This window comes from Zalophus californianus, chromosome 11, assembly GCF_009762305.2.
Source record: "Zalophus californianus isolate mZalCal1 chromosome 11, mZalCal1.pri.v2, whole genome shotgun sequence".
Lineage (NCBI taxonomy): Eukaryota > Metazoa > Chordata > Mammalia > Carnivora > Otariidae > Zalophus > Zalophus californianus.
This window is the reverse complement of record NC_045605.1, coordinates 15,894,398-15,901,458: the sequence shown is the minus strand read 5'-3', so window position 1 is coordinate 15,901,458 and position 7,061 is coordinate 15,894,398. Positions and strand designations below refer to the sequence as shown.

Genomic DNA, 7,061 nt, shown 5'->3' with positions numbered 1-7,061 from the left:
TGAAGCAGAGCTGTGTGTAAAGCCCTCTATGGGAGCACAGAACAGGAATGGTTAATTTTGCTTGGGAAGGTCTGAAAGGCTTGTGACGTTTCCCCTGGGCCTGAAGGATGTGTAGGAGTTCTCCAGACCAGGAGTGTTTAAGAGTAACCCAAGCTAACTTGAGAGTTTAGCCTTTTATATTAGTTGTTCTAAAAGAGATCATTCTAGTCCAACATGCTCATTCGGCCCAGTGAGAACTGAAGCCAGGAGAGGAAGCTAAGGCTTGACGACCAGACCATCAGAACGCATGCGCTAAACATGCTCAGAGGGCCAGAGCCAGGTCTTGGGGCAGGGGGAAGCCCGGAAGGGGCCGGCACCAGCCTAACTCTGGAGAATGCCAGACCCGACGCCGGTTTCGATTCACCCATGGGGCAGTGTGAACCCCCGTGGGTTATAAACTGGGTTTGTGGGAACCACTTTTGGTGTTGAGCAGAAAAGATGGTAGGATTCTGACGCCACTTCCAACGTGCATTTTGTGCCACGCCACCAAGCAATAAACTCAATCTGAACGCTGTCGACCTGGAGGAAGCATCAGATCCCACAGGCTAGAGGCTCAGTCCCAAAAGACTGTCCCCCACCCCAAACGCCAGGGTCACACCCAGCTTGTCACCTGTACTTCCGACCCATGAACTAGAAATCAGAGGTTCCTTGGGTTCAATTAATTTGCTAGAGTGGCTCACAGAACTTAGGAAACCAGTTAACTCAGTAGATCACCTGTTCATTATTAAAGGCTATAACTCCTAGAAGAGCCACATAGGGCAAGGCACGTGGGAAGGGGCTGGAGCTTCTCTTCCCGCACCTGCGTGGGGTCACCAAGCCAGAAGCTCTCCGAACCCTGTCCCTTTGGGCTTTTATGGCGGCCTCAGGACACAGGCGTGATTGACTAAATTATTGGCCACTGATAACTGAACTCAATCTCCAGCCCCTCGATTCTCCCTGGAGGTCAGAGGTGGGGCGGAAAGTTCCAACCTTCTAATCACACGGTTGGTTCCCCTGGCAGCCAGCCCCCATTCTTAGGTATTTTCCAAATTTCATTAACTTAAACCCAGGTGTGGTTGAAAGGATTTCTTATGAATATCAAGCCACCTTTATGGCGCTTATCACTTAGGAAATTCCAAGGGTTTTAGGAGCTCTGTGCCAGGAACCAGGACAAAGACCAAACACATGCTTCTTATTATAAATCTCAATTATCACAGGTGGTATCTGCCATGCTTTTGAAGAAGGGGAGGTGGGTGGGTGAGAGGGAAAGGTGCAGGAGGAAAGGCTTCTGTGAAAGCTGGAGGGGAGACCTTGCTCCTGGAGGCTCCTCTGCCCTGCCCCCATGGCCAGACACTTCGGGGGAGCAATCCTTGGGCTCTACCTTGATACTGGCTTCAGTGGCCCCCAAGCCCTATTTTCTCCCCCTGGTTTACAGCCTTGATGGCAGAACCAGGCCAATCCCACTCTACTGGCACACCATCAACTCCCAGATGAGAAGCTGCGGCACGGCCCTCTTCCCTCCCCTCTGCCAACCACACCCTCCCCAGCACACACACTCCACTGCCTGGGGCCTCATCTGAGCCAGCCAGCCCCTCGGGCCTGGTGCATCCAAGCTCATTTTGAGCTCCTCTAGGAAGGGCTCAGGAATAGCCTTGTTGGAGAACCAGCTCCAGGGCATCATCAACACACATCACAGGCTCCATTGAGTCAGAGAACTGAACCCTGGACACACACGCCTTAGTCTTGGGACTTAAAAAAATAAAATATCCAGGCCTCACCCCACATTAACAGAGTCAGAGCCTCTGGGTGCATTCTCAACAAGCCACCCAGGAGATGCTAATGGTGTGGAGGCAGAGGTCATCCCAGGTGTCAATGAGGAAGAAGCAGGGCCTGAGATAGGAAACTGGACTGAGGGGTGGCTAGGTGGATGTTTTGGTGGGTTAAGCATATAAGAGCTGGGGCGCCAAACATGCTGTTTATTGGGATTACCATCAATCACCTTTATCATTGCCATCGGCCTTGGCTCCGACACCTGGGCCCTGGCGGCTAGTGACAGCAGGGGAGGCCAGTAGGGAGCCAGGATGGAGCCGCACCTGTGATCCGCATGAGGCAGGCTCTCTGCTTGTAGACTCTTCCTGGGCACCTGGTATCTGAGGACACGCCAGAAGGCAAAGCGGGATTCTGAGTTAAAAGCCCGGGCAGGGGGTCCAACAGGCCCTCCTTGAATGGAGACTCTAGCTCCATAGTGTCGCCACCTTGGAGGAAGTGGGTGTGCTTTTTTTTTTATTTTATTTTATATTTTTATGAAGGCCAGTAACAGTCCTCTTAGATGAAGGAGGACCTGCTGGGAGAGGCAGAGGGGAGGATGGCAGGCCTGTGTCCAGAGAGCCCTCTGTCTGAGGACCAGCCCCAAGGAGCCCTAGGGGTCTTCCCTGAGGAGGGTATTCTGTTCCATAGGGAGCAGGCCTTAGGGGATGGCTGACTCAGAGACCACACACTGGGGTCCCCTCAGGCTGAACTCACACCCGCTCTCCCCTCGCTTAGTGGCCAGCGCCTTTCCCTTGTGCAATGCTCCCGGGACCCTCAGCCCCGAGAGAGCCTCCATGGCCAAAAAGAGTCAGCAAGGACTAGAACCACACAAGCTGCCTTCCCCACCATGCTGTAAGCCCCTTCAAGGGAAGGCCTGGAGCAGGTCTAATTCATCCCCAGCACCTAGCCCAGGGTAGGCACACACTGGGAGCCCAATAATGGTTGAACCAAATTGAACTTATCAAAGTGAGAGTCAAGAGACCTTGCAGGTGGAATGGCCCAACCTCCCTCAAGGCGGGGCTTTCCTTCAAGCATCCCAGGTACTTCTGATGATGGGCAGCTCACTACCTCTCAAGTTAAGCCCTACCATCATAGGGCAACTCCTCTATTCAGATAAAATTTCCCTCCACTAAGTTTCACCCACTGGTTTGGGTAATTCCTTGACCTCCCTAGGACAGTCCTTCAATATTTGGAGATGGTTAGTCCTGGCCAAACCTCACGAATATATTTATTCCTCTACTCTAATCACCAGGCCACTTAGCCACACTTCTGTTAGGAGCCTGAACTTGAAAGTCAGGCAAACCTGGCTTCAAGGCTTGGCTCAGTGGACCAGTAGTTATGGAAAAGCATTATCACAATGACCAGCACAGAGCAAGCTCCCAAAGCCACATCAAAAATCCCAGTTACCTATAGACTTTGGCTTTTTTCTCTTTTTTTAAGTTTTTCTTTTAATTCCAGTTACTTAACAGAGTGCGATATTAGTTTCAGATGTACGATATAGTGATTCAACACTTCCATACATCATCCGGTGCTCATCGTGACAAGTGCCCTCCTTCATCCCCAACCCCTATTTCACCCTTCCCCCAACCCCCCTCTAACTATGGACTTTGGGTGGTCATAATGTATCAACAGAAGTTTGTTGATTATAACAAAATGGATTGTAACAAATGTACCACTCTGCAGGATTTTGGTAGAAGGGTAGGCTGTGCATAATGGGGTCACGGGGTATATGGGAAATATCTATACCTTCCACTCAATTTTGCTGTGAACCTGAAACTGCTCTTAAAAACTGTCTTAAAAAAAAAAAAAAGAAGTCCCTGATACTCCAGCTGTTTGGAAAAACAACAACACATTACCAGCTCCCTCTCATTCTGAGGACCAGGGACAAAATACTGTTCTCTGGAACTGATCTGACCAGCAGGGGATGGGAGACGGAGGGGTGGGGGAATTATCTGCATGTCCTCCCTGAACCTGGCCTATTTGCTCTTACACAGTGGATACAGCCAACCCAGCTGACTGCAGTAATGGTAGTGATGCAGAACACCTGGTGGCAGGGGCTCAATGCTGGTGGTTAAATTTCTGGGTGGATGGATGGATGAGTGGATGGAAGGATAGGTGGATGGATGGGTAGATGGGTGACAGATGGATGGATGGATGCTTGAAAGGATGGATGGGTGGATGAGTGAATGGAAGTATAGGTGGATAGGTGGATGGGTGTGTGGATGGATGGGTGGGTAGATGGATGGATAGATGAGAATGGATGAGTGGATGGGTAAATGAGTGGATGGATGGATGAGAATGGATGAGTTAGATGGGTAGATGAGTAGATGGAAGGATGGATGGATGGGTGGGTGGATGAGTGGATGGGTGGCTGGATGGATGGGTGGATGGATGGATGGATGCTTGAAAGGATGGATGGGTGGATGAGTGAATGGAAGTATAGGTGGATAGGTGGATGGATGTGTGGATGGATGGGTGGGTAGATGGATGGATAGATGAGAATGGATGAGTGGATGGGTAAATGAGTGGATGGATGGATGAGAATGGATGAGTTAGATGGGTAGATGAGTAGATGGAAGGATGGATGGATGGGTGGGTGGATGAGTGGATGGGTGGCTGGATGGATGGGTGGATGGACGGATGGATGCTTGAAAGGATGGATGGGTGGATGAGTGAATGGAAGTATAGGTGGATAGGTGGATGGGTGTGTGGATGGATGGGTGGGTAGATGGATGGATAGATGAGAATGGATGAGTGGATGGGTAAATGAGTGGATGGATGGATGAGAATGGATGAGTTGAATGGGTAGATGAGTAGATGGAAGGATGGATGGATGGGTGGGTGGATGAGTGGATGGGTGGCTGGATGGATGGGTGGATGGACGGATGGATGCTTGAAAGGATGGATGGGTGGATGAGTGAATGGAAGTATAGGTGGATAGGTGGATGGGTGTGTGGATGGATGGGTGGGTAGATGGATGGATAGATGAGAATGGATGAGTGGATGGGTAAATGAGTGGATGGATGGATGAGAATGGATGAGTTGAATGGGTAGATGAGTGGATGGAAGGATGGATGGGTGGGTGGATGAGTGGATGGGTGGCTGGATGGATGGGTGGATGGATGAGTAAACCTTTGAATCTTTTTCATGTGTGCTACTTCTAAGCAGGTCTCTCTCACCCAGTACTTGGGCTATTTTTTCCCCTAAATGTGGTAATTTTCACGTTTCTCTGCTATCCATTTATCTTAACGATTGGGGACAGTATTTCAGCCTGTTGCAGTCCTTTTAGATGATTCTATCACTAGTTCAGTTCACAGCAGACATTTGTTGAAACCCTGGTGAAAGGAAAGAGGCAGGCTTTAGGGTCCAACTGACCTTGATTCCATCCCTAGTTGTACCATTTATCAGCTAGCTGTGTGTACCTAAGGCAAGTTGCTTGCCTTTCCTGAGCTTTATAACTCAACCTATGAGAATAGACTGCTGAGATGAATAAAAACAGTTGTATATAGAGAAAGTTATTTGTAAAGCAGATAACAGTGGCATCTACCACAGAAGGCTGCTGTAGGGATTAAAGGAGAATCATCCCTTTGTAAAGTACTTAACACAATGCCTGGAACAGCACAATGCCTGTGCTCAGTCAAGTTAAGTTAGGCTGGAATTATCTCCTACTATTATTTTCCCCACTGCCTAACTGCCCTAAGCAGCCAACTGCGGCAGAGAAACGGAACCTGTCACGGAAATGTTTTAGGACACTTGCCAAGTCCCAGGTAGGAGCCCAGCTCTGTGCCCTCCTGGCTACATGGTGACCACCATGATTTGCATCATCCCACAGGACCCACCGTCTCCTGGGAGGGACACGGGCAAGGAGGAGCTGGGATGTGTCCCTCCAAGGCCTGGCCCTGCTTGAGATCCCCGAGGCCATATTTACTCCAGAGGAAAGTCTCCCAGTGGGTCCTCCGGAGTGGCATCTGCTGAAATGCGCAGGAGGCTCCCGAGGTAGGAAGCAAGACGATGGGTCTCAGCTTCCGTCTGTTTTACATACCAGGATTCCGTGTAAGGTTTTAGTACTTTGTTGCTTTTAACTTTACATATTTTTTTAAATTTTATTTATTTATTTATTTATTTATTTATTTATTTGAGAGAGAGACAGAAAGAGAACGGGGGTCGGGGGGCAGAGGGAGAGGGAGAAGCAGGCCCCCACCAAGCAGGGAGCCCAATGTGAGGCTCGATCCCAGGACTTTGGGATCATGACCTGAGCCAAAGGCAGATGCTTAACCGACTGAGCCACCCAGGCATCCCACATTTTTTTTTTTTTAAGTAACAAATGTGCTTTTAATAGATCTATAGATAAAAACTACTCAGCACAGGTCAGTAACCATGGCAGGCCCTACTCTGTTGGAGCCATGTCCTGTGCGGTCTTCAGGACCTAAGTTAACAGGCTATTTGCATTATTTCATGTCATCCACAGTATTAGAAAAGCAAGGCATTAGATCAGTTTAGATGAAATGCAATGTTGGCAGCCAAATCCAGTCTGTTATATTCCATATTTTTTCTTTAGTTCTTCGACTTCTTTGACTAAGCTTTCATGGCATCTTCCTTGGAAGTCCCTTACAGATGATTCCAGGCATCCCATTGGCCTTGCCTTTGAGATCCAACAGCCCAGGCCGTTCTGTGTTTTTGTCACCTACAGTTGCTTGTTTGTGGCTATAGATGAACAACATCTCATCATCTGCTGGCTTGGTCTTGAGGTGCTTAACATCCTCAGCAGCTTTGTCAAGCTCAGCCTGAGACATGCTGGCGGGGTTGTGAAGATCCGGAGAACCCGCAGAAGCGGTGAAGAGCAGGCCCACGTATTTTTTTTTTTTTTAAGATTTTTATTTATTTATTTGACAGAGAGAGACATAGCGAGAGAGGGAACACAAGCAGGGGGAGTGGGAGAGAGGGAGAAGCAGGCCTCCTGCCGAACAGGGAGCCCGATGCAGGGCTCAATCCCAGGACCCCGGGATCACGACCTGAGCCAAAGGCAGCCGCTTAACCGACTGAGCCACCCAGGCGCCCCCCACGTATTTTTTTTTTTCATTAAGAAATACTGTACAAACAACAGAGTGTACCAATCTTAAGGGTACAGCTGCACACATATACATCCATGTCACTCCCCCTGCCACCCAGATCAAGACACAGATGTTCACTCAAGCCCCCTCCCAGACAATACCCCCATTTTGGAACTTCAGGGG

At 49.4% G+C, this 7,061-nt stretch overlaps 1 pseudogene; it reads right to left on the bottom strand.

Annotated features, from left to right (window-relative positions):
- Nucleotides 1-6,361: 6,361 nt before the first annotated feature.
- Nucleotides 6,362-6,620, bottom strand: LOC113915163 (annotated as a pseudogene).
- Between the last annotated feature and the right edge of the window lie 441 nt (nucleotides 6,621-7,061).